At 49.8% G+C, this 26784-nt stretch overlaps 1 protein-coding gene across 9 annotated transcripts in view; it reads right to left on the bottom strand.

Moving 5' to 3' along the window:
• The window catches only part of MTMR3 (myotubularin related protein 3), a 254003-nt gene that overhangs the window by 159313 nt on the left and 67906 nt on the right, over nt 1-26784 (bottom strand). For 3 of the 9 annotated variants that reach the window (XM_043529927.1, XM_043529926.1, XM_043529929.1), the window contains one exon: nt 14884-14964. The exons of 5 other annotated variants lie outside the window; for them this stretch is intronic. The gene's annotated coding sequence lies outside the window, so the exon portion shown is untranslated. Of the gene's footprint in view, nt 1-14883; nt 14965-17876; nt 17913-26784 lie in introns of those variants that run through there. One more of the 9 variants, XM_043529928.1, reaches the window with a different exon arrangement.

Genomic DNA, 26784 nt, shown 5'->3' with positions numbered 1-26784 from the left:
CCGGGACACGAGTCGCCAGGGGCACCCCCCGTTGGTGCGGAGCAATCGATTTCCTTCCCGGGCAGGGGCCCAACAGAAGATAATCCACCTCCTGATGCTGTGGCCGCTAAATCCACCATAGAGCCCGCGCCCGGTATCACTGAGAGCTCCCTCCCCATCCCCTTAACCCTTGAGTCTGATCGGGAGGAACCACCATCCAGCTGCTTGCCTCCCGAAACCCAGAACCTCGCCTCTGCCCCTGCCCCTGCCCCTATCCAATTTACCACCTGCAATGTTATTGCCGCCACTGGGGCTGTCTCCTTCCCTTTCCCAACTGATGACCCCCAGGGAGGACCTTTGTGTTCTCCTGCCCAGCCCCATTAGGAGCTGCTATTTTCCCTCCACCGCTCCCTATCGCCCCAGAGCTTGAGGCGGGCCTAGAAGCTCCAGCCCATCAGGCACCCCATCGGGGGTCTGCACCCTGCTTGTCCGTTTTAGTGGACCACGGGGCTGCACCAAGGGCCCCGCCGGGGAACAACTGGGAAACCGTAAGCCCACCCCTCCATGAGCTGCGAGGAGAGCTGCGGAAGTTTTTAGAGGATGTCCGTGGCTCCCGCAACAAGGTACAGCTTGCTCTCCAGCGATGGGGGGATTTTTTTCAAATCCTCCGGGCCACAAGGGCCCTTATGGGGAAGGTTAAAGGGACGGGGAAGCAGGATGCCAGGCCTACTGGCAGGTCCACGTCTTCCGTGACCAATTACTCACCTACGGGATGGGTCACGGACTGTTGCGCAGCCCGCTGGGGGATGCGAGCATCCCTGCCAGTGAGGATCGCCCCCGGCCCCCCCCAATGACACCTCTCACCATCGCAACGTTGAACACCCGGGGTTGTAGGATGGCTCTCCGCAGGTCCCAGGTGCTCTCCTTCCTTCGGGAGGGAGGGTACTCTGTGATTTTCCTGCAGGAGACCCATACAGAGCCAACCGCCGAAGACAGTTGGCGGCTGGAGTGGGGGGACAGGGTCTACTTTAGCCATTCCACGATTCGGCAGGCTGGAGTGGCGACCCTGTTCTCCCACAACCTACAGCCCGAGGTGCTAGGGGTCGCCGAGGCCGTGCCGGGTCGCCTGCTGCATCTCCGGGTCCGCATAGAAGGGCTCGTGGTTAACCTCGTTAACATCTATGCCCCGACATCGGGCCCGGAGCGGCTGCAATTTTATCAGCAGGTGTCCGCCTTCCTCGGCACCTTAGATTCTCATGAGTGCCTGGTCCTGGGAGGGGATTTTAATACCACCCTCGAGGAGCGAGACCGCTCGGGGACCGAGCAGAGCCCGGCCGCCGCGGACACCCTCCGGGAGATAGTTAAACATCACTCCCTAGTGGACATCTAGCGTAACCACCACCCGGATGACACTTCCACGTTCACCTTTGTCCGGGTGGAAGCCCATCAGTCGAGCCACTCCCGGTTAGACCGCATTTATTTATCACGCCTCCATCTCTCACGAACCCACTCCTCCAGCATTCGGCTGGCCCCATTTTCTGATCATCACCTAGCCACCGTGACAGCCTCTCTCTGTGCGGAGAGCCCGGGCCGGCCCATTGGCATTTTAACTACAGCCTGTTGGAGGATGAAGGCTTCGTGACTTCCTTCCGGGAATTCTGGCTAGCCTGGTGAGGGCAGCGGCGTGCCTTTCCCTCGGCGGGGTGATGGTGGGATCTGGGGAAGGTGCGTGCCCAGCTTTTCTGCCACGACTACACCCGAGGCACCAGCCGATGGAGAAATGCGGCGATAAGAGCAGTTGGAATGGGAGGTCTTAGAGCTGGAGAGGCATTTGGCCGCCAGCCCCGAAGACCCGCTCCTCTGCTGAGCGTGCCGTGAGAAGCAGGAGGAGCTCCAGGCCCTCGAGGACCATCGGGCCCGGGGCGCCTTTGTTCCATCCCGCATCCGCCTCCTTTGGGAGATGGATCGCGGCTCCCGCTTCTTCTATGCCTGGAGAAAACGAGGGGGGCCAAGAAACACGTCACCTGCCTCCTGGCAGAAGAAGGCACCCCCCTCACGGAACCGGCGGAGATGTGCGGGAGGGCCCAAGCCTTTTACGCAAGTCTTTTCTCCCCAGATCCGACCGACCCTAGCGCTTGCAGAGTGCTTTGGGAGGAGCTACCTACGGTCAGCGCGAGCGACCGAGACCTGCTACAATTGCCTCTCACTCTGACCGAGTTCTCGGAAGCCCTCCATCATATGCCCACTAATAAGGCTCCAGGCATGGACGAGCTGACCGTGGAGTTCTACTGCATGTTTTGGGACGTCCTCGGCCCAGAACTAGTCACCGTCTGGGCCGAGTCTCTGCAGAGCGGGGTCCTCCCTCTTTCGTGCAGGCGAGCTGTGCTTGCCTTATTGCCGAAGAAGGGGGACCTCTGCGATTTACGAAATTGGCATCCCGTCTCGCTCCTCAGCACGGACTACAAAATCATAGCGAAAGCAATCTCGCTGCGGCTAGGGTCTGTGCTGGCGGACGCGATCCACCCAGACCAGACCTACACCATACCGGACCTCAGTATCTTTGATAACCTATTTATGGTTCCGGACATTTTGGAACTCGGGCGTAGAGACAGTGTGTCATTCGCCCTCCTGACCCTAGATCAGGAGAAGGCGTTCGATAGGGTGGACCATGGGCACCTCCTGAGCACTCTGCAGGCATTTGGCTTCGGACCCCAGTTTGTGGGTTTTCTCCGGGTGCTGGACACTTCCGCAGAGTGTCTGGTTAAGCTCAACTGCACCCTGACCAAACCGGTCAGCTTCGGGCGAGGAGTACGGCACGAGTTTCCCCTCTCGGGCCAACTGTACGCTCTGGCGATCGAACCCTTCCTCTGTCTCCTCCGCAGGAGGTTGACAGGGTTGGTGCTGCGGGAGCCAGAGCTGCAGCTGGTCCTGTCGGCATACGCCGATGACGTGCTCCTCGTGGTCCAGGACCCGGGCGACTTGGCACGGGTGGAGGCTTGCCAGGCCATCTATTCGGCAGCCTCCTCTGCCCGAGTCAACTGGGTCAAGAGCTCTGGCTTGGCGGTAGGAGACTGGCGGCAGGCGAGCTCCCTCCCACCCGTGCTTCAGACCATCCGGTGGAGCGCGGGTCCGCTGCTCTACCTCGGCGTTTACCTTTCTGCCACGCATCCCTCTCTGCCGGAAAACTCGGAAAATTTAGAGGGCAGGGTGATAGAGCGGCTCCGGAAATGGACGGGACTACTCCGATGTCTCTCCCTCCGAGGGAGAGCGCTGGTGCTTAATCAACTAGTCTTGTCCATGCTCTGGTACCGCCTCAACACCCTGGTCCCGGCCCCGGGTTTCCTGACCAACCTCCGGACATCAATTCTGGGGTTCTTTTGGTCAGGAACGCACTGGGCCCCTGTAGGGGTTCTTTGTCTACCCCTGAAGGAAGGCGGACAGGGCCTGAAGCGTCTACACACTCAGGTCTGTGTCTTCCGCCTCCAGGCCCTACAGAGGCTCCTGGTGCAGGCAGTTCGGCGTGGAGCACACTGGCGCACGCCATCCTGCGCCGCACCCGAGGGCTCCGATATGACCGGCAGCTCTTTTATCTCTGTCTGGGAGGTCTTCCGCGAGACCTCTCCGGGCTGCCAGTCTTCTACCAGGACCTCCTCCGGACTTGGAAACTGTTTTTAACGACCAGGTCCGTGGCGGCCACCGAGGGGGTAGATCTCCTCGCAGAGCCCCTGATACACAACCCCCAGCTCCGTGTGCAGGTGGCAGAGTCCCGCTCGGTGCGCCAGAGCTTGATCCTGGCAGAAGTCATGAGAGTCCGAGACCTCCTGGACTACGACCGGGGAGACTGGCTGGATACCCTGATGCTCGCCCGGCGCATGGGGCTCTCCAGACCTCGCACCCCCCGGCGCGTACTTCAGGAAGCGAAGGCCGCTTTGCCGCCCACTGCTCAAGCTTACCTCGACCAGGTCCTTCTCATGGGCACGCCCCGCCCACCCTCTACCCCAGGCCCGCCAGACCTTTTAATTGGACCCCTGCCCCGCAGACCCAATTGACCCCCTCACCTCTTCACTGCGAGCCGGCTGTATGAACTGCAGCCGGTACGCTTCCAAACCGCGCCAAGGAAATATCTATACACGCTCATGCTCCACACCCTCACCCTAGTGGCCCGCCCTGACACAAAATGGCGAGACCTTCTGCCACCTTTGGAGAGTGAGCAGCCCCGGTGCGCCAGCCTATATTTCACCTTGGTTCCGAGGCCTGTCGGGGACATCAGTTGGCGGCTCCTTCGTGGAGCTGAGCACGGGCACATACTTGGCGCAGTTCACCCCCGTCCCAGATACTTGTCCCTTTTGTGATGTGAGGGAAACCCTGGCGCACGTATATTTGGAGTGGGCCAAGCTGCGACCCTGTTCCAGCTCCTCACAAATCTCCTATTACGTTTTTGGTTGCATTTTTCCCCTCACCTTTTTATCTATGCACTCCCCATCCATGGCCTCACAAAGTCGCGGGATCTCCTAGTTAACCTCCTCCTGGGCCTGGCTAAAACAGCCATCTATAAAACCAGAGAGAGGAGGTTGGCCAATGGAGATTCCTGTGACTGTGGGGGCGTTTTCCGATCCTTGGTCCGTTCATGTATCCGGGCGGAGTTCCTCTGGGTGGCGTCCACCGACTCCCTTGATGCTTTTAAGGAGCGGTGGGCGCTGTCCGAGGTTCTCTGCTCGGTGTCCCCGTCCGGGTCCCTTTGTCTGACCCTTTGATTGGGGGAGAGAGTAAGGGACCCCAGCCCCAGCTGCTGCAGACACCACGACCTTGGAGGGGGTCCTTTCACACGTGGGTGCACGTGCCCCACCCCCCCCGGATTGTCCACCCCTCAGCCTGCCCCTCTTGTTGGGTGCTTTCAGAGAAGGGAATTGTTCATGACACTCGGGCGTGGCACCAGGTAACTCGAAGGGGTGGAAGACCACGAGAGTCGATGAAGCCCCCTCGCTCTGGGCCACCAGGTAACTCGGAAGGGTGGAAGACCACAAGAGTCGAGGAAGCCCCCCGCTCTGGGCCCAGGCAAGCTTGAACACTTCCCACCCCTGAAGCTAATGAGAAAACAATTGTAATTGGTTGCTATGTTACACATTGCATATGCTGCTGTTTTTACTTTGTAAGTGTGTTATGCAAATAAAAAAAACAATCTTTTGACTCAAAAAAAAAAAAAATTACTCTCCTGTAGCCATCTGGCAAGGAGGGAGAGGTCTGCTGCTCCTACTCCTGCTGCTGCTAGGCCTGGGCTCTCCCTGCTGCTACAGCTGCTCCCGTGGCGAGGCCAGACATCACCAGGTGCACTACTCTAGGGGGGAGGCCCGGTACTACTTCTGCCAGGATATGGGACATGTCCAGGGGGACTGCCCCTTGGCCCAGCAAGGAGGGGCATCTGGGACCCCTGAGCCCTGGCAGGGCGCCTGCCCCATAATCGCCGGCGCCCCTGGCTGTCCGGCACCTGAAGCCACTCCTCCTCCTTTCCAGCCCACCACTGCTCCCGCTCGGGCCCAAGGGGCACCTCCCCCGCTATGCCCAGATGAGTGGGAGAGCCCCGCCTCCACTGCTTGAAATCTGGCAGGGCCTGTGGAGGAGAGTGCAGCAGGGATACCGCCGGTCATGGGAGAGGGCCTGCCCCAGGGGGAATCTTCCCTTCCCAGTGCTGCCCCACCGCTACCTCCCCGAGTCCCTGAGTCATCGCCCCTGCCCCAACCCCCTGCTAACCAGCCCCCAGGGTGATGCCATGGAGGGCTGGGCCCTAGTACAGGGAAGCGGAAGGCTCGAGCTCCGCTCCTTCCCACCGATGCGGAGGCCCCCCGGAAAACCAGAAAGGGGGGCACCGATGCTGAGCCTTCTGTCTATGCCCCGACATCGGGCCCGGAGTGGTTGCAATTCTACTAGCAGGCGTCAGCCTTCCTCGGCACCTTGGATCCTTGCGAGTGCCTTGTCCTGGGCGGGGACTTTAACACCACCCTCGAGGAGCGGGACCGCTCAAGGACCGAGCAGTGCCCAGCAGCCACAGACGTCCTCCGGGAGATAGCTGAACATCACTTCCTGGTGACGTCTGGCGCGACCACCACCTGGACGACATCTCCACGTTCACCTTTGTCCGGGTGGAAGCCCATCGGTGGCACCACTCCCGGTTGGACCGCATTTATTTAACGTTTCCACCTTTCACAGGTCCACTCCTCCAGTATCCGGCCGGCCCCGTTTTCTGATCATCATCTAGCCACCATGACGGCCTCTCTCTGAGCAGAGAGGCTGGGGCCGGCCTATTGGCATTTCAACAACAGCTTTTTGGAGGATGTGCGCTCCGTGGCGGCCTTCCACGAGTTCTGGCTGGCCTGGCGAGGGCAGCGGCGTGCCTTTCCTTCGGTGCGGCGGTGGTGGGCCTGTGGACGGTGCGCGCCCGGCTCTTCTGCGTTACTACACCCGGGGGCGCCAGCCGACAGAAGGATGTGGCAATCGAAGCATTTGGATGGGAGGTCTAGAGCTGTAGAGGTGTCTGGCCACCAGCCACGAGGATACACCCCTCTGAGGAGCGTGACGGGGAAGGAAGCGGGAGGAGCTCCGGGCCCTCAAAGATCATCTGGCCAGGGGCGCCTTTGTTTGATCTGCATCCGTCTCCTTCGGGAGATGGATCGCGGCTCCCGCTTCTTCTATGCCCTGGAGAAGGGAGAGGGGGCCAAGAAACATGTCACCTGCCTTCTGCAGAGAACAGCACCCCCCTCATGGATGCAGTGGAGATGTGCGGGAGGGCCAGGGCCTTCTACACAAGTCTTTTCTCCCTGGATCCGACTGATCCTAACGCTTGCAGAGTGCTCTCGGACGACCCCCCTATGGTCAGCGCAGACGACCGAGACCGGCTAGAGCTGCCTCTCACTCTGGCCGAGTTCTCGGAAGCCCTCCGCCGCATGCCCACCAATAAATCTCCGGGCATGGACGGGCTGACCGGGGAGTTCTACTGCGTGTTCTGGGACATCCTCGGCCCAGACCTAGTCACCGTCTGGGCCGAGTCTTTGCCGAGCAGGGTCCTCCCTCTTTCATGCAGGCGAGCTGTGCTCACCTTATTGCCGAAGAAGGGGGACCTCCGTGATTTAAGAAACTGGCATCCCATCTCGCTCCTCAGCATGGACTACAAAGTCGTACCAAAAGCCATCTCACTGCGGCTAAGGTCCCTGCTGACGGATGTGGTCCACCCAAACCAGACCTAAACCAGCCTGGGCCGCAGCATCCTTGACAACCTGTATCTGGTCCAGGACCTCTTGGAACTTGGGCATAAGGATGGTCTGCCATTCGCCCTCCTGTCCTTGGATCAGGAGAAGGCGTTCGACAGGGTGGACAACGGGTATCTCCTGAGCACTCTGTGAGCGTTTGGCTTCGGACTCCAGTTTGTGGGTTTTCTCCGGGTACTGTAAGCCTCCACAGAGTGTCTGGTCAGGCTCAACTGGACCCTGACCAAAACCGTTCAGCTTCGGGCGAGGAGTACAGCACAGGTGCCCCCTCTCGGGCCAAACTGTACGCTCTGGCGATCGAACCCTTCCTCTGTCTCCTCCGCAGGAGGTTGACAGGGTTGGTGCTACGGGAGCCAGAAGCTGCGGCTGGTCCTATCAGTGTATGCCGACAATGTGCTCCTTGTGGTCCAGGACCCGGGTGACTTGGCACGGGTTGGAGGCTTCCCAGGCCATCTATTCGGCAGCCTCCTCTGCCCGGGTCAACTGGGTCAAGAGCTCTGGCCTGGTGGTTGGGGATGGGGTGGCAGGCGAGCTCCCTCCTCACCCACGTTTCAGGCCATCCGGTGGAACGCGGGTCCGCTGCTCTATCTCGGCGTTTACCTTTCTGCCACGCATCCCTCTCTGCCAGAAAACTCGGAAAATTTAGAGGCAGGGTGATAGAGTGGCTCTGGAAATGGACAGGGACTACTCCGGTGCCTCTCCCTTCGAGGGAGAGCGCTGGTGCTTAATCAACTAGTCCTGTCCATTGCTCTGGGTACCGCCTCAACACCCTGGTCCTGGCCCCGGGTTTCCTGGCCAACCTGTGGACATAGATTCTGGAGTTCTTCTGGTCAGGACTGCACTGAGTCTCTGCAGGGGTTCTCCTTCTACCCCTGGAGGAGGGAGGGCAGGGCCTGAAGTGTCTGCACACTCAGGTCCATGTCTTCCGCCTCCAGGCCCTGCAAAAGCTCCTTTATGGTGCATGTAGTCCGGCGTGGAGCATACTGGTGCACGCCTTCCTGCGCCGCTTCCGAGGGCTCTGATACAACTCGCAGCTCCTTTATCTCCATCCGAGAGGTGTTCCGCGAGACCTCTCCGGGCTGCCGGTCTTCTACCAGGACCTCCTCCGGACTTGGAAACTGCTTTCAACGACCAGGTCCATGGCGGCCACCAAGGAGGCAGATCTCCTCGCGGAGCCCCTGCTACACAATCGCCAGCTCCGTGTGCAGGTGGCGGAGTTCCCCTCGGTGCACCAGAGGTTGGTCCTGGCAGAAGTTACCAGAGTCGGAGACCTCCTGGACTACAACCAGGGAGACTGGCTGGATCCCCAGACGCTCGCTCAGCGCATGGGGCTCTCCAGACCTCGTACTCCCCAGCACGTACTTCAGGAGGTGAGGGTCGGTCTGCCGCCCGCTGCTCAGGTTTACCTCGACTGGGTCCTGCACGAGGGCAAGCCCCGCCCACCCTCCACCCCAGGCCCACCAGACCTTTTCATCAGGCCCCCTGCCCCGTGGACCCAACCGACCCCCCCTGCCCTTCACCGTGAGCCAGCTGCACGAGCTGCAGCCCGTCTGCTTCCAGACTGCACCAAGGAAACATCTATACACGTTCATGCTCCACACCCTTCACGTCCTCATCCTCGCGTCCCGCCCCGATACAAAATGGCGGGATTTCCTGCCACCTCTGGGGGGTGAGGAGCCCCGGTGGGCCAGCCTATATTCCACCTTGGTCCTGAGGCCTGCCGGGGATATCAGTTGGCAGCTCCTTCATGGAGCCTTGAGAACGGTCGTGTACTTGGTGTGGTTCACCCCATTTATTTTTAAAAACCTACCAAATTAAATTATTTATATGAAGAAAAATGTGATCTAATAACTCTTTTTCATCGCTAACTATTATGGTCCTAAAATCCAGAGTGAGCTATTAGTCTGAAATTACTTCAGCTATCACTAAAAGCAAATTCCCTCACAGTCCAACTGTAGCAATTATACTGGTTGAACTTAGCAATCGCTATAGGCTACAAACAACTTCCCTGTGGGTGAGGTAATATCTTTTATTGGATCAACTTCTGTCAGTGAGAGACACAAAGCTTTTGAGCTACACGAGCTCTTCCTCAGGTCTGGGAAAGGTACTTAGGCCATGTCTGCACTGGCACTTATGTCGGCAAAACTTTTGTTGCTCAGGGGGTGTGAAAAAACACACCCCTGAGCAACGTAAGTTTTGCTGGCATAAGTGCTCATGTCCACAGCGCTATGTCAGTGGCAGATGCTCTTCCGTGGACATACCTACTGCCACTCCATTGAGCTTGTTTTATTAGGTTGATGGAAGACCTCTCTCTCCCGTCAGCATAATGCAGCTACAGGAGCGCTCTTACAGCAGTACAGCTGCATTGGTACAGCTATACCGCTGTAAGCTTGTAAGTGTAGACATGGCCTTAGAACAATGGCCCCCAAACACACCCCGATCAATGGGAGCTGGGGGGAGGGGGATGCGCGGTGCCTGCAGGACAGAGCCGCTGGCACGCCTTCACCTTGGAACCAGACTTGCTGCAGCCTGTCTTAGCACCCCCGCGGCACCGCTGACCGGGGAGCGCCCAGAGTAAGCCTGCACCCAATCCCCTGCCCCCAGCCCTGAGCCCCGCATACCCCAACCCCCTCATCCCCAGCCCCACCCCACAGCCTGCACCCCCAGCCCAGAGCCCTGACCCCCTCCTGTACCCAATTCTATGCTGCAGCCCTGAGTCCCCCAAACCCAGAGCCCCTCCTGCACCCCAAATTCCTCATCCCCAGCCCACCCCAGAGCCTGAACCCCCAGCCCACACCCCAACCCCCTCATCCCCAGCTCCATTTTCAATCTTCTCTCTATATCAACTTCTCCTCCTCCCCTCAACCCCTGTACCTGGGACCACTCTTCCATTTAGTAGTCTGAAAATCTCAGGGTGGTTGTGGCCGCCTGATACCTGTTTACAAACCTCCTCAGAGCTGTGACCCCCATTTTGAGAAAGAATGCTTCTTTTAGAGGCCAACAGCCAAGCTGTGTCTCCCCCCCCACCCCCCATGCCACTAACTGGCCTTAACACTTGCATTATGTAGACATAGTTATACTTCACAACAACCCTATGGAATAGGTAAACAGCATTACCTCTGTTTTACATATGAGAGAAAGGAGGCTCATAGATGTTAACTGACTTTTCCAAAGGCCACCCCAGCCCCCATTGTCGTAGGCGCTGTCCAAACACAGACCACAAAGATGGTCCCTGCCCCAAAGAGTGTATATCTACAGACCCATGCCTAGTCCATTACACTCCAAGGCCTCTCGAGCAGGCACTTCAACACTCAGAGTGGTATTTTCAAAAGCACTCAGCACTGGTCTAACTCTACCATTAAAGCCAATAGTAAAACTCCCAAATATTCAATGGAAGTAGTGCTTGGCCCATGTTCAGCACTGTTGAAAATCCTAAACAGAGCTGATATTGACTTTCCTCACACAGGGGCTGTAAGAGTAGATTTGTTAATGTATTAATGAATGGTTAACATGTCTGTAGCTGTCCTGATCTTATATATTTACTTCAAAAACAGTGTGCTTCTTTTATTCCCTTAAAGAATTGTCTCTGGCTAAGGAATTTATTTTTGTTTTGAGATTTCCTTTAACAGTTGTGTTAAGTGGAAGAGATGCTGATCCTCTTGGCTAATCTAAGATGGTCTTTCAAAATTGTACACCTAGAGGGCTGCTGAGCCTGGGTCATCATGTAGTCTACAGTAGTGGTTGTCCTACATGTGGCCCTTGTGACTAAATCGTTACCCAAAAGAAGTTCAGAAGAAAATATGTATTTGAAAGCAACTTGAAATGTGCTCCTTGAGCTGTGTCCTGTGATTTTTGAACTACAGTGTTTAAATCAGCCTCTATGGAGAGGAGGATGGTGGCACCATTTCCTTAACTGCCTCTCACACATAACCCCAGCAGCAGCTCTGGTGCACGTGGGCTGAAGCACTCACAAACTACTGTTTCCTTCCTGTTGCAGCACCTCATCAGCTTCCCTGAAGGCCCACGAGCTGCACTGCAGGAGAGTGCAGGTGGTTCCATTGCCTGATTCTTGCCAATCTGTGAGTGCCCCCAGAGAGAGCAGGATAGTTCTCACTGATCCTATGGGAGCTACTAGCAAAGGATGGCTCCACCTTCCCAACACAAACTACAGTAAAGCAGGGCAGCACATGGAAAGAGAAAAAGAGACGCTGAGAAACAACACCTTGATTTTTTGTGTCAGTTCTGGCACAAGTCAGAGCAGCCTGGGATCTGTTCTAATTTAGAACAGCTGGCTATGGTCCCTGTGACGGAACATGCCTGCCCCGCACTGGTACTGCAGGGGTTAACTCCTCCCTTTGGGACAAGGAGGCCATGCCCCCTCAGCCCTGAGGGGCATGCTCCAGCTGGAGACCAGGTATAAAAGGGAGCAGCCCAGCTCATTCTGGGTGGACTGCTGAGAAGGGAGGATGCACATTGCAGGCTCCAGCCTGAAAACTGCAGAGGCCCCGGTGACAGATGCCGAGGTGCCAAAACCCAGGCGGACACCCAAAGAGTGTCGGAGTTGCTGAGAGCTGCACAAGCTGACGGAGCCCACAGACCCTGACAATATCTGGACCACTGTACCAGGGACAGGGTAGGAAGTAGCTCAGGGGGACTACTCATTGTGCTGGGTGGCATTAGCGTGCTTTGGTTATATTCCCCCCTGCCAGGGCCCTGAGCTGGTACCTGGTGGAGCAGGGAGAGCCCAGATCCCCCTACCCTGGCTACCACCACCCCCCTAGGTGGTGGCCCACTCCCCCAACAGGGCACTAGGCCACTCAGCCCTGCTGAAGAGGGCAGCCATATCGACTTTGGCTGCTAGGCCACAAAGAGATATTGACTCCAGACAGAAGGTCACTCTATCCCGATAGGGAGGCTGGCTGTATTGACTCCGGCCAGCTGGAGCAGCCGCGGTTCGCTGGCCTTGGCAGCGGTCCCCGGACAGCCAGAGCAGCCACAGTCGCTGGCTGGAGCAGCTGCTGTCCACGGTCCCCAGAAGCTGGTGTCGCTGTCCCCGGGTTCCCCCAAGCAGCGGTCCCTCCTGGCTGTCCCGCCCCCAGCAGCAGCTCCCTGGATGCCCCGCACCCAGCAGCAGCCCCCCACACCTCCCCCCAAGATTTAATCACAAGTATTTCTAGTATAAATCATGGACAGCTCATGGGTTGCAAATTTTTGTTTATTGCCCGTGACCTGTCCATGACTTTTACTAAAAACACCCATGACTAAATTGTAGTCTTATATATAGACTCTGGCCATTTGGCCACGCAGCCCGCACCTGAGGACAACCATTTAGACTTTGGCCATGGGGTCACACTGCCTGGAAGAAGAGGGCAACCATATTCACTTTGGCCATTAGCCCCACTACCCCGAGACCCAGAGTGATCACGCAGACTCAGCTGTGGGGCTACAACAACTCTTACCCCATCCCAAAAGCGGACTGGGCACACCTGCTCTGCGACAGTCCCCAAGAGACAAGGAGGGAAACAAATATGCAGGCACTACACCCTCTGGGAATGCCATCCCATTAGGTGAATCACCAGCGGAAAACTTGTGGGGAATGGTGGGGTGGGTTCAGCTTCCTTTGTACCATCTGAGGGATGCAAATGGAGAAAAGTGGGCCAGAGAATCTGTCCAAAAGTATTGACTGTGGCCCCTTGACCTTTCTGAATTAATATGATTGACCCTCTGGCTGAAAAATCTGAACACTAGTAGTTTACAGATCCAGGTTACAGAAAACTGTGTTAAATCACTATGATCAGAATTGATTTAGCAGTTCTCACCGCTAAAGATCAGATGAATTAAACAGTGAGCAGGTTTTCAATAAAGTGTCATATGCCTGGAAACAAGCAAGATATTTCTAGACACTAGAAGTAGGATCCTGAACTGTAAAATAAATAGCTGAAAAAGATTTGGCTGTAAAAATTATCAGCAATACTCTGAAAATGAAACCTTGTTTCTGTGAACTTTAGTCCTCTCTCAACAGGCAGCTTTGTTGGATTTCACTGATGTCAATCCACACATCATGCCACATTCCAGGGCAATTCAGTACAGAATGAGATTAGCACAAACCGTTCAAAGAAATCCATTCTCAAGACCACCTTTCACACAGGACCAGAGTTAATCTTCCCTGATTAGTAACTGAATGGAGTAAAAGTTCCAGTCTAGTTTAACTACAGCTAGCAAATCTCCAGTAGTTTACTGTGCGTTAATAACATTTCCCCCAAATCAGATGAAAATTCTCCAATATAGTTTAGGTCCTGACTGTTCAAGAAAACTTGACTCTCAAATTCAAATCCCTATTCCTAGACAGCTGGTTGCTAGTAAAACTAATCCTTGTTGTTAAAAATAAAACTTCATTCTGTGGCTCACCAGTTCTGACAATCAAAAGGATATAAAGTTTTCAAAGTATGGGGCTATCCATTCTACTGTAACTATGTTTCTGACGAAGTAAGGTGTTTATGTTTCTCCTGTTACCTTCTCCATCCGCATGTCCTAGCTGAAAGAGCAAGATGCCTAGTAAAGTTTATACTCTCATATTTAAAAGATATCTGCTTAGTGTTGAGAGCAAAGGAAAGTAAGAGAGAAAGAAAAAGGGACAGAGACCCCAGTATTTAATACTCTTTCCCTTCCTTCCCTGCACCTGAATTTCATTATTTTGATATTAATAGATTTTGTACTACCCACAAAATTTCCAGTGTGATGCATATTTTTGTTCTAACAACCTGTAAGTGTACTGTAGAAGTTGCAGGTAGGAAACTGAAGGTTTTGATTAAAAAAAAAAAAAAGTGGCAAGGTGGGCACGTTAAGCACTCCAGGAGATGGTCTGGGTTTTATTTAATGCCATGTCTACACTAGCAAGCTTACAATGGCACAGCTGTACCGATGAGAACCTCTCCCACCAACATAGCACTGTGCATACTACCCCTTATGCTGGCAAAACTTATGTCACTCAGGGGGGTGGGTTTTTTCCCCCGCACAGATGAGCGACATAAGTTTTGTCGACATAAGTGGTAGTGTAGACATGGCCTAAGAGGCAGGTGAGACAACTGACACTGGGTAGAGAATAAATCTTTTTTACCCTCTTTTACATGAGTGCAGAGATGGCTTGAAATTATTTTTGAGAGGGGCTTGAATTTCCCGTTTCCCCTCCCAGCAACCCTTACCAGTAACTGTCCTACTGCCCTCTCCCTGATGTCTACCACTGCATCTAAAATTCGCTGAATGATTCTGCAAAACTGTTCAGCAGTGAAGTGGTTAGCACTACTGACATTTATGTTGCCATCTTTAGATTTCTCTGTTAATAAAGACTCAGGAAAACTATACTGGTTCACATTTGGAAGATTTTTTTCACAGCCAAAAGGGCTAGAAAACTTTTTTTTAAAGTGGAAGATTCTGGAGCACAATTCTGTGGTAAGTTCCACAGTTGCAAAAAAAGAAACCAAACAAACAGGAAAAAAAAAAAAAAAAAAAACCCACTACTACTGGATCCTGCCCAATGTCTTAGGATGTTGACCTTAGTTTGCCTCTTATTTCTTGAACAGACTAATCAATCATAGCTGTGCAAAACAGCAGCAAAACTTGTCTAGATAAAAATCTATAAACTTACCAAATAGTGATAGGTAACAAATGAGTGTTCTTTGTCCCAGCAAGTTTCAGATGTTGTTTTTCTGACACTTCACCTTGAAAGCTGCAAAAATCAAAGACAGTGCTTTAGAAGTCTTCAATCAAAAAAGCATTTTTTATTTCAAAAATAGGCTATTAAAACAAACTCAGTTACCACACAAATCTTCCCAGTTTAAAAATGAAAAAGTCAACAACTGCTAGCTACTGGATGAAACTTCATAACTAGCCAGATCTCAATATACCTGAAGGTGGTTGAGGTAATATCTTTACTGGACCAACTTCTATTGGTGAAAGCAACAAGCTTTGAAGGGGTCATATAGATTTATGAAGCACACAGAGTTCCGGTTAAAGTCTGACTCTTGGAAGGGAATGAGTCAGAAAAGCTGCCCATAAGGTTTCTCAACTGTTTTTCAACCCTCTTCCCAACAGGGAAGTATCAGAAGATATTATTCAGCAACAGGCTTTAGGAAAGCTAATATCTACACCAGACCCAACCTCTCTTTGTACAGAAATCTTACAATAGATTTGGCTTTTTACCAAAAAATTAAAAAACAAAAACTATTAATGGGAGAGGACGTACTGCATCAGATGGGTAGCCAATTAATCTGTTTTCTTCTCTTTGACCATGCCTAGTACCAGATGCGTTAGAGAGTGTAAGAAACCCCAAAGTGGCCAATTACGTCCATATAAGAAGTTTCTTCCTAATCCCAATTTTTTTAAGTTACCTAAAGCTGTGCAAACAGATAGCTTTGAATGTAAAATATTTCTGCCCCACTTATGCAAAAGCCCAGCCTTTATAGGGATGAAAGGTCTAATCTACATAGGAATGAGGCAATGACTTCACCTAGGATCCACACGCATCTTTCATCACATTTGAATGACTACTCTGACAACTGAAATCACATGAGGCTAAAAAACTGTATGCTAAATTGAATACTAGAACCCCAAAATTAAAACTCCTGTCTCAAACCAGCCATTTCTAGAAGTATGCAAGTACCAAACAGATGGAATACCACTTCCATGCACCCAGTGAACTGCTTGTGTTCTTTACAATAACTTGGAAACCACCCTAATGGCATGCCAGGGGCCTATGAGCAAGGAAAATCAAAATTAAACAAAAATACCATTCTACCAATGGTAACAGTCTATCAATGCGACATTCTATCAATGGAGATATACCCCTCAATTAGATTCTAGCTAAAAATCTCTATTTTCTTATATATGCATTGTCTAAATTAGTTAGTGGTTTGAACAGGAAAGAATAAAAAAAGAAAATACTTTCAGTTCACAAAAAACAGGGATATCTAATTTTAGGTCTGAGGTGCTGGGAGGAGAGAAAACTGAAAAACAAAAATAAAAAGACAAACATAGGAGCAAAATCTATCAAGCACAAGGATTTTTAAAACAGTACGTAGTCAATGCACTTTAGAGAAGAACACAGACTTACATTAACTTTTAGCTACAATAAAAAAAATCTTGCAGTATCAATGTTTTATCTTGATAGTAGATAAAAGAGGATAAATGTGCCACTAATAATCACAATTGTTAAAACACACAGGTTAAAGTAGGATACTGAGAAACTGTATTTTATTATGCCTTGCACAATGGAGCAAAACTGCAGGTTAATTTCCAATTCTAGGGTCTTTATGATTGATGATGGTTAGCAGTGACATATGAAGCAGAGGTAACACAGCCTGATTAGCAAGTCAAGCTTACTGCACAAAGCTCAGTTCTACAGGTTTCAGAATAACAGCCGTGTTAGTCTGTATTCGCAAAAAGAAAAGGAGTACTTGTGGCACCTTAGAGACTAACCAATTTATCTGAGCATAAGCTTTCGTGAGCTACAACTCACTTCATCCGATGCATACTGTGGAAAGTATAGAAGATCTTTTTATACACACAAAGCATGCTTCTATACTTTCCACAGTATGCATCCGATGAAGTGAGCTGTAGCTCATGAAAGCTTATGCTCAAATAAATTGGTTAGTCTCTAAGGTGCCACAAGTACTCCTTTTCTTTTTGCTCAGTTCTACAGTTGCTCAGTTGCACAATGGAGACCAATCAAGTTTGTTACAGAAATTTATTTCTGGCAGTGTTTGGAAACTACCTCATGACAGATTCATTAGCATTCCTCTGTAAGGCTGCTGGTCACAGATAAGCAGCTAAAATATTATCACTTCCTAAGTCAGCAACTTGGGCCAAAAAACAACAGGCTATACCAAGAAACACCACTCTGAATTAAGCTATCTTACAAATACCAACCAGCAGAGAGGGTAACAGTCTCAGTTTCTGATGTATGAGAGTGACTAGCTGTGCAGCTGGTGATTTATTTTTAACATAATAAAGTTAAAGTTAATACTGACAGATTATCTCTGGCACGCAAGTTCCATTTGACCCATGAGATAAAAGGGCCAGAAAACTAGTTACAGCTCCCAAATTCTAAAGGGGTGTCTGTGCTGGTCCCACCCCGAGAGTTAGAGCTGCTACATAGCTGCTTTAAATTATACCATTAAGGACACTATAGCAGTGGAGAATAGGCATAACTCCACTACTTACCCTCCCCTGATGCTTCCCTATCATCTATGATATGCCTCTACAATGGAGTAAAGGGCAGATGGCACAGGAGCCAGCTGGGTCCGCTTCATGCCACCAAGAGAATTTTCTGCTAGCAATTTGTGTTCAGATTCTGGCCTTTTTGCCCCACCAGAGTGGGATAAAGAAGCCATATCTCATTTGATACTCTAGTCTATAATACTGTGATAATGTATAGTACACTACTATTGATTGATATGTCTTAACTGTGTTAAAAATGGGGATGTGTTAATTTCCTATATGCACACTCTGGCTAGATGACGTACTTAAAATATATGATTAATTTAATGATCATGAGGCTAAAAACTTCAGAGACAGTCTCTTGCTATCTGCAATACATAGGCACAATTGAGTGCATAAAAAAGGGGCATGACTGTACAAAACCTTATTCTCCGGCAGAAGTCCAGCTTCAACAAGTACTGTCATTGGCTTCAGTGGGATTGTTCATATGAGTAAGAGTGCATAGGATTGAGCCCTAAGAAGTTAAAGATGACTTGTAAAGGAAAAGTAGTAAGTTTGTATCTCTTTGTTTTTCTTCTTTGAGATGTATAAAGAAGTTACGAAAGAGTCACCCTCACCCACCTGCCAAACTGTTTTTATTCTAGTTGTTTATTACAAGTAGAAGTTTAGGTCTTGTTTACCCCATTGTTCCTGGAAGACTCTATGAAAAACAGAAGAAATAGTAGCATTGTGACATCACAAATACCATGGCAGTGAATTATGAAGAGATGGAATTTTTAGTTAATCTTTCCTTTAACATCTATTTAACTCAAATTCTGACAAACTGCTGGGAGAAAACATCTCTTAGTTAAAAATTTAAACACATCTGCCCTGTCAATTAAAGGCCCGGGAAGCTCCCAATCCACTTCTCTGAACCTCCAAAGAAACCTCCAGCAAAAACCTCAAAAGGCAAAATTTTACATTCCTAATATTTACAAGGCAAGACAGAGTGAGGGGAAGAGCTTTTGGAAAGGAGGAAGGAAAAAAGAAAAAAAAAAAAAAACCCCCACACAAATCCAAATCTTTTTTAGCCTTCAGCAAAAAAGACAACGCACAATTTTGTTTCTTTCTTTGACAATCATCTTTAAGAAAGGGTTTGGGTTTTTTTTGCTTGCTCAAGTATAGCATTTCTGCTTTGACTGTGCCATGTTATGTCGCAACTTAATGTTATGTAAATATGGTTTCATATGAGTAGTTCTTTATTTTTAAATACTTTAATGGAGTGGCTCACACACACACACACCCATTGGCAGTGTGGTAAATTGGCACCTCCCCCCTTTCTTTTTGTCCATGGCACCTGCAACTTTCTCTCCTTTATTTGTCCACTTTGTTTTCCTTACTCTCAACTTTCCTTCTTTTCTGTTTATTTCTCCCCTGCGCTTGTTTCCTTTTACTCCTATTCGTCTCACAGCTTCTTATTCCTAGTCCTCAAAACATCAGAGGGCTACATATTCCTTGGAGTGCTGAAAGCTCTGGGATTGGGCGCCATGTGGTCTCGTGGCTGAGCTGAAAACCACAGGAGCAGATTAGAGACCCTTGAATCTGCAGGCCTATACCCAAGAGTTTCTCCTGCAACTGTATATATCGAGGCTGCTATCTAAAGAAAATCCTAAAACACAGATAGGGAGGGAAAGCAGGAGGCTTTCAGGAAATAGTTGCTGTTTTATTCCCGCACTGTTTTATTCTAGCACTGTTCTTCTCTGTGATACACCTCCCTGGATTAGTTAGGGAGTTAGTTTCCCAGTTTAGAAAATAGCATCCATTGGGCCAGTAGCTAGACATATACCTGTGAACAAATGGGCTGAATGAACAAAGAGCATTCAGCCACACTGATTTTCCTTCCTCCAAACTCAGGTTTTAGGCGATTTCTGTAACTCAGATACTACCTAAAGAGCCTTTTACTTCACTTGGATTCCTGCCTTTCTACAAAATTCCCTAGATGAGCAGCTTCACCAAGAAAAAAAAATATATATTTTAGGTCTACAAATTCAAGAGCTTTTACAAGGTTTTATCATAGAATCATAGACTTTAAGGTCAGAAGGGACCATTATGATAGTCTAGTCTGACCTCCTGAACTACGCAGGCCACAAAATCTCATCCACCCACTCCTGTAACAAACCCCTAACTTATGTCTGAGCTATTGAAGTCCTCAAATCATGGTTTAAAGACTTCAAGGTGCAGAGAATTCTCCAGCAACTGACCAGTGCCCCACGCTGCAGAGGAAGGTGAAAAACCCCCAGGGCCTCTGCTAATCCGCCCTGGAGGAAAATTCCTTCCCGACCCCAAATAGGGCGATCAGCAAAACCCTGAGCATGTGGGCAAGACTTACCAGCCAGGCACCCAGGAAAGAATTCTCTGTAGTAACTCAGATCCCACCCCATCTAACATCTCATCACAGGCCATTGGGCATATCCACTGCTAATAGTTGAAGATCAATTAATTGCCAAAATTAGTCTATCCCATCATATCATCCCTTCCATAAACTTATCAAGCTTTAGTCTTGAAGCCAGGTATGTCTTTTGCCCCCACTGCTTCCCTTGGAAGGCTGTTCCAGAACTTCACTCCTCTGATGGTTAGAAACCTTCATCTAATTTCAAGTCTAAACTTCCTGATGGCCAATTTATATCCATTTGTTCTTGTGTCCACATTGATACTGAGCTTAAATAATTCTACTCCATCCGTGGTATTTACGCCTCTGATATATTTAGAGAGAGCAATCATATTTCCTCTCAGCCTTCTTTTGATTAGGCTAAACAAGCCAAGCTCTTTGAGTCTCCTTTCAGAAGACAGGAGCCAGAGCTTCGCGAACCAGCTGAGCGGCGGCGAACCAGCTGAGCGGCGGCGAACCAGCTGAGCGGCGGGGGACAGCAGAGCAGCTCACAGCAGGAGTTTGCCTGGGAGTTAGCCTGGAGTGAGCCCAGTGAGGCTTACATCTTGCCAACTGCTCTGAGGAAGCTCATAGTAGGTAGGTGATATGGAAGGGGGGGGTTCAGCTGTTGTGACCTGCACTGGATGTGCCATGTTTGTCTTTCTTCCACAGGACAGAAGCGACTTTGTCTGTACAAAGTGCAAGCTGGTCTCCATATTGGAAGAGAAGATTGAAGGTCTGGAGCAACAGATAACGACCCTGCGTTGCATACGAGAAACTGAGGATTTTCTGGACAAAACTCAGGATATGCTTCTAGGGGCACAAAGCTCTAAAGATATAGAGCAGGTTGCACAGAGGAGCCAAGAGGCCAGTGAAGAAGCTTGGCAACATGTGACCTCCAGAGGAAGAAAGCGGAATGTCCGGGTTCCAGTAACACAGACACAGGTAACTAACCGCTTTCATGTTCTCTCCACAGGTACCATTGCGGAGAGTGGACCAGATGATATGCCTGGGGGGAGAAAGCAGAAGGAGACTCCGCTGGTTGGAAGGCATGAGATGCCATGTCCTGAGGTTGGGGGTTCCACGACCACCACTCCCAAGAGGAGGAGGCGGGTGGTGGTGGTCCGGGACTCTCTCCTCCGGGGGACTGAGTCATCTATCTGCCGCCCTGACCGGGAAAACCGAGAAGTCTGCTGCTTGCCAGGGGCTAAGATTCGCAATGTGACGGAGAGACTGCCGAGACTCATCAAGCCCTCGGATTGCTACCCCTTCCTGCTTCTCCACGTGGGCACCAATGATACTGCCAAGAATGACCTTGAGCAGACCACTGCGGACTACGTGGCTCTGGGAAGAAGGATAAAGGAGTTGGAGGCGCAAGTGGTGTTCTCGTCCATCCTCCCTGTGGAAGGAAAAGGCCTGGGTAGGGACCGTCGAATCGTGGAAGTCAATGAATGGCTACGCAGCTGGTGTCGGAGAGAAGGCTTTGGATTCTTTGACCATGGGATGGTGTTCCATGAAGGAGGAGTGCTGGGCAGAGACGGGCTCCACCTTACGAAGAGAGGGAAGAGCATCTTTGCCAGCAGGCTGGCTAACCTAGTGAGGAGGGCTTTAAACTAGGTTCACTGGGGGAAGGAGACCAAAGCCCTGAGGTAAGTGGGAAAGCGGGATACCGGGAGGAAGCACAGGCAGGAATGTCTGTGAGGGGAGGGCTCCTGCCTCATACTGGGAATGAGGGGCGATCAACAGGTTATCTCAAGTGCTTATATACGAATGCACAAAGCCTTGGAAACAAGCAGGGAGAACTGGAGGTCCTGGTGATGTCAAGGAACTATGACGTGATCGGAATAACAGAGACTTGGTGGGAAACTCACATGACTGGAGTACTGTCATGGATGGTTATAAACTGTTCAGGAAGGACAGGCAGGGCAGAAAAGGTGGGGGAGTAGCACTGTATGTAAGGGAGCAGTATGACTGCTCAGAGCTCCGGTACGAAACTGTAGAAAAACCTGAGTGTCTCTGGATTAAGTTTAGAAGTGTGTGCAACAAGAGTGATGTAGTGGTGGGAGTCTGCTATAGACCACCGGACCAGGGGGATGAGGTAGATGAGGCTTTCTTCCGGCAGCTCACGGAAGCTACTAGATCGCATGCCCTGATTCTCATGGGTGACTTTAATTTTCCTGATATCTGCTGGGAGAGCAACACAGCGGTGCATAGACAATCCAGGAAGTTTTTGGAAAGCGTAGGGGACAATTTTCCTGGCGCAAGTGCTAGAGGAGCCAACTAGGGGGGGCGCTTTTCTTGACCTCCTGCTCACAACACCGGGTAGAATTAGTGGGGGAAAGCAAAAGTGGATGGGAATCTGGGAGGCAGTGACCATGAGTTTGGTTGAGTTCAGGATCCTGACGCAGGGAAGAAAGGTAAGCCAGAGGATACGGACCCTGGACTTCAGGAAAGCAGACTTCGACTCCCTCAGGGAACGGATGGGTAGGATCCCCCTGGGGGACTAACATGAAGGGGAAAAGGGAGTCAGGGAGAGCTGGCTGTATTTCAAGGAATCCCTGTTGAGGTTACAGGGACAAGACCATCCCGATGAGTCGAAAGAATAGTAAATATGGCAGGCGACCCAGCTTGGCTTAACGATGAAATCCTAGCGGATCTTAAACATAAAAAAGAAGCTTACAAGAAGTGGAAGGTTGGACACTATGACCAGGGAAGAGTATAAAAATATTGCTCGGAGCATGTAGGAATGATATCAGGAGGGGCCAAATCGCACCTGGAGCCGCAGCTAGCAAGAGATGTCAAGAGTAACAAGAAGGGTTTCTTCAGGTATGTTAGGCAACAAGAAGAAAGTCAAGGAAAGTGTGGGCCCCTTACTGAATGAGAGAGGCAACCTAGTGACAGAGGATGTGGAAAAAGCTAATGTACTCAATGCTTTTTTTTGCCTCTGTCTTCACTAACAAGGTCAGCTCCCAGACTGCTGCGCTGGGCATCACAAAATGGGGAAGAGATGGCCAGCCCTCTGTGGAGACAGAGGTGGTTAGGGACTATTTAGAAAAGCTGGACGTGCACAAGTCCATGGGGCCGGACGAGTTGCATCCGAGAGTGCTGAAGGAATTGGCGGCTGTGATTGCAGAGCCCTTGGCCATTATCTTTGAAAACTCGTGGCGAACGGGGGAAGTCCCAGATGACTGGAAAAAGGCTAATGTAGTGCCAATCTTTAAAAAGGGAAGAAGGAGGATCCTGGGAACTACAGGCCAGTCAGCCTCACCTCACTCCCTGGAAAAATCATGGAGCAGGTCCTCAAAGAATCAATCCTGAAGCACTTGCATGAGAGGAAAGTGATCAGGAACAGCCAGCATGGATTCACCAAGGGAAGGTCATGCCTGACTAATCTAATCGCCTTTTATGATGAGATTACTGGTTCTGTGGCTGAAGGGAAAGCAGTGGATGTATTGTTTCTTGACTTTAGCAAAGCTTTTGACACGGTTTCCCACAGTATTCTTGTCAGCAAGTTAAGGAAGTATGGGCTGGATGAATGCACTATAAGGTGGGTAGAAAGTTGGCTAGATTGTCGGGCTCAACGGGTAGTGATCAATGGCTCCATGTCTAGTTGGCAGCCGGTGTCAAGTGGAGTGCCCCAGGGGTCGGTCCTGGGGCCGGTTTTGTTCAATATCTTCATAAATGATCTGGAGGATGGTGTGGATTGCACTCTCAGCAAATTTGCGGATGATACTAAACTGGGAGGAGTGGTAGATACGCTGGAGGGGAGGGATAGGATACAGAAGGACCTAGACAAATTGGAGGATTGGGCCAAAAGAAATCTGATGAGGTTCAATAAGGGTAAGTGCAGGGTCCTGCACTGAGGACGGAAGAATCCAATGCACCGCTACAGACTAGGGACTGAATGGCTAGGCAGCAGTTCTGCGGAAAAGGATCTAGGGGTGACAGTGGACGACAAGCTGGATATGAGTCAGCAGTGTGCCCTTGTTGCCAAGAAGGCCAATGGCATTTTGGGATGTATAAGTAGGGGCATAGCGAGCAGATCGAGGGACGTGATCGTTCCCCTCTATTCGACATTGGTGAGGCCTCATCTGGAGTACTGTGTCCAGTTTTGGGCCCCACACTACAAGAAGGATGTGGATAAATTGGAGAGAGTCTAGCGAAGGGCAACAAAAATGATTAGGGGTCTAGAACACATGACTTATGAGGAGAGGCTGAGGGAGCTGGGATTGTTTAGTCTACAGAAGAGAAGAATGAGGGGGGATTTGATAGCTGCTTTCAACTACCTGAAAGGGGGTTCCAAAGAGGATGGCTCTAGACTGTTCTCAGTGGTAGCAGATGACAGAACGAGGAGTAATGGTCTCAAGTTGCAGTGGGGGAGGTTTAGATTGGATATTAGGAAAAACTTTTTCACTAAGAGGGTGGTGAAACACTGGAATGCGTTACCTAGGGAGGTGGTAGAATCTCCTTCCTTAGAGGTTTTTAAGGTCAGGCTTGACAAAGCCCTGGCTGGGATGATTTAACTGGGACTTGGTCCTGCTTCGAGCAGGGGGTTGGACTAGATGACCTTCTGAGGTCCCTTCGAACCCTGATATTCTATGATTCTATGATTCTAAGACAGGTTTTCTATTCCTCAGATCATCCTAGTAGCCCTTTTCTGTATCTGTTCCAGTTTGAATTCATCTTTCTTAAACATCGGAGACCAGAACTGCATATAATATTCCAGATGAGGTCTCACCAGTGCCTTGTATAACAGTACTAACACCTCCTTATCTCTACTGGAAATACCTCGCCTGATGCATCCCAAGACCGCATTTGCTTTTTTAACGGCTCACCGTCATCCCGTGACCGACCAGTACTCTGAGGTCCTCCTCCTTCTCTGTTACTTCCACGTAACGTGTCCCCAGTTTATAATAGAAATTCTTGTTATTAATCCCTAAATGCATGACCTTGCACTTTTCACTATTAAATTTCATCCTATCACTATTACTCCAGTTTACAAGGTCATCCAGATCTTCCTGTATGATATCCCGGTCCTTCTCTGTATTGGCAATACCTCCCAGTTTTGTGTCATCCTCAAACTTTATTAGCAGAGTCCAGCTTTGTGCCAAGGTCAGTAATAAAAAGATTAAAGAAGATTGGTCCCAAAACCGATCCCTGAGGAACTCCACTAGTAACCTCCTTCCAGTTCAGCTTTCAGTATGACCTGTTGTAGTTACCCCTTTAACCAGTTCCTTATCCACCTTTCAATTTTCATACTGATCCCCATCTTTTCCAATTTAGCTAATAATTCCCCAGGTGGAACTGTATCAAATGGCTTACTGAAATCAAGGTAAATTAGATCCACTGCGTTTTCTTTGTCTAAAAAATATATATATATATATATCTGTTACCTTCTCAAAGAAGGAGATCAGGTTGGTTTGACACAATCTTCCTTTTGTAAAACCATTGTATTTTGTCCCAATTACCATTGACCTCAATGTCCTTAACTTTCTCCTTCAAAATTTTTTCCAAGACCTTGCATACTACAGATGTCAAACTAACAGGCCTGTAGTTACCCAGATCGCTTCCCCGCCCCCCCTTCTTAAAAATAAGATCTATGTTGTCAATTCTCCAGTCATACGGTACAACCCCTGAGTTTACAGATTCATTAAAAATGTTTGCTAATGGGCTTTAATATTCTCAGATGAAGATTACCTGGGCCCCCCGATTTAGTCCCATTAAGATGTTCAAGTTTGGTTTCTACCTCGGATGTGGTAATATTTACCTCCATATCCTCCTTCCCATTTGTCATCCTACATTATCCCTAAGCTCCTCATTAAACACTGAGGCAAAGTATTTGTTTAGATATTGGGCCATGCCTAGATTATCCTTAACCTCCTCTCCATCCTCAGTGTTTAGTGGTCCCACTTCTTCTTTCTTTGTTTTCTTCTTATTTATATGGCTATAGAACTTTTTACTATTGGTTTTAATTCCCTCTGCAAGGTCCAACTCTACATGGCTTTTGGCCTCTCACTTTATCCCTACAAGTTCTGACCTCAATAGGGATTAGCAAGGAAAGCTACCTTGCTAATCCCTCCCATCTTCCACTCTTTGTAGGCTTTCTGCTTTTTCTTAAACACCTCTCTAAAATGCTTGCTCATCCAGCTTTTCTTTTGGTGAAGTCCCTCTCAACAGTTACTCAAGATTAAATCCAGGCATTGCTAATCTCAAAGCATTAGTGGTGACTGATTTGGCTCTCTGTAGAACTCTGTGAAAATGGGGATATGATAGTTTCCTTCACTCCCCCCAATCCCTAGTTAGGGTTGGGCATTAATCCACATTTTAGAAAAATGTCATTTGATTAATCTGATTATCTTCATTTATCTTTGCACGCTGGTTGAAATTTGAGATTACCTCTCACATCCCCCTAAGAAATGGAATTCAGAAGCAACTGCCAATGGAGAAAATTCTCAAGTCTCAGGCAGCAAGAAAAGATTCAAATGAGAGAAGAGTCAGACAAAAGCACAGCCCAGACCACTACTATCATATTACCTAACAGCTAGATGCAGTTTGAAATTTACCATTGCAATGGAAAGGGAGAGCAAAGGCAGAATCCTGCATTAGAAGGGATCTATACTTTTTCCAAATTTATTATTTCCTACAAATAATCACATGATAAACAATTATTTCAACCTTAAATGGGATTACACTAAGATCCACTTTACTTTGATATTTTAGAGAAAAATCTCTATTTCGAGTTAAGACCCCGTGTACCAGGATTCTCCTGCATCCTCCTCAACACTGGGGAAAGACACCCCAATACCTTCAAGCTTCCATTAGGGCAGAAAAATGGAAGAATCCTTCACTTCCAGGGTGAATACAAATCAATGATTTTTTTTTATTTAAATAGGATTTTTTTTTATAAAATGCTTTGAGGGAAAA

This window comes from Chelonia mydas, chromosome 15 (genome assembly GCF_015237465.2).
Source record: "Chelonia mydas isolate rCheMyd1 chromosome 15, rCheMyd1.pri.v2, whole genome shotgun sequence".
NCBI lineage: Eukaryota > Metazoa > Chordata > Testudines > Cheloniidae > Chelonia > Chelonia mydas.
Note: the sequence above shows the minus strand (reverse complement) of the source record. Positions and strands in the feature narration are given on the sequence as shown.